This window comes from Crocuta crocuta, unplaced genomic scaffold, assembly GCF_008692635.1.
Source record: "Crocuta crocuta isolate KB4526 unplaced genomic scaffold, BGI_CrCroc_1.0 scaffold334, whole genome shotgun sequence".
Lineage (NCBI taxonomy): Eukaryota > Metazoa > Chordata > Mammalia > Carnivora > Hyaenidae > Crocuta > Crocuta crocuta.
The window spans coordinates 3,657,681-3,658,507 of NW_027533260.1; the positions used below are offsets into that span (position 1 = coordinate 3,657,681).

An 827-nucleotide genomic window follows, 5' to 3' on the forward strand; every position below is an offset into this window, starting at 1 on the left:
GAAGGGGGTGGAAGAAAGAAGCTGGTTTGGGGAGAGGAGGGTGGGACCCGAGGAGGAAGGGCCCCGTGAGGAGAGGGGGAAAAGGGGATAGGATAGGGACCTGGGGAGAGGAGTGTAGAGGACTTAATTGGTTCGTGGAGATAGAATGTGGCTTGAAGAGAAGGGCCTCGTGGACATGAGGGTCCTATCGAGGTGGGACGGTGGTGCCAGTGGAAATGGAGAAGGAGCAGGGCCTAAGGCGATAGATGGGGTGGGGGCACCAGGAAACGGACGAGGTCAAGGGAAGAAGGCGGGCCTAAGCGGAGAGGGCGGGGCCTGGGGCGGGACCAGGGGAGGGGTGGGGCTTGTGGGTACGTGGAAGGACCTGGGGAAATAGCTGGAGCCTGAAGAGGAACGTGAGCGAGGCTTTGGGAAAAGACCGAGTAGGAATCGTAGGGCCTGGGAAGGTGGGGGCAGGGCCTGAAGAGACCCTGAAGAAACTGAAAGACTGGGATCCGGGAAAGGCGGGGTGGGGTCTGGGCAAGGGGCCTGGATACACAGACACAACCAACGCACCCACTGGCACGTACGGAATCGCAAAGCTACAGACACGCACGCTAGAACAGTCAGGGGTGGTCTCACGCTCAGACACGCGGCCACCCCCTTGCACAGATGCCCGAGGCCCCCGCCGTGTGCCTGCAGCCTCACATCCCCCGCCGCACGCCTGGCATGCAGACGGCTCCTCCCCCCCTCCCTGTGCCTGCGCTCTTCCGCCCCCGCACGCCCGTCTGTCTCCCTCCTTCTGCCGCCCACGCTCCTCCTACCGCTCAGAGCCCCCGTCGCGCGTC

At 63.8% G+C, this 827-nt stretch overlaps 1 protein-coding gene across 1 annotated transcript in view; it reads left to right on the forward strand.

Moving 5' to 3' along the window:
- SLC8A2 (solute carrier family 8 member A2) overlaps positions 1-827 on the forward strand; it is a 31,800-nt gene that overhangs the window by 18,450 nt on the left and 12,523 nt on the right. The gene's annotated exons all lie outside the window — the stretch shown is intronic.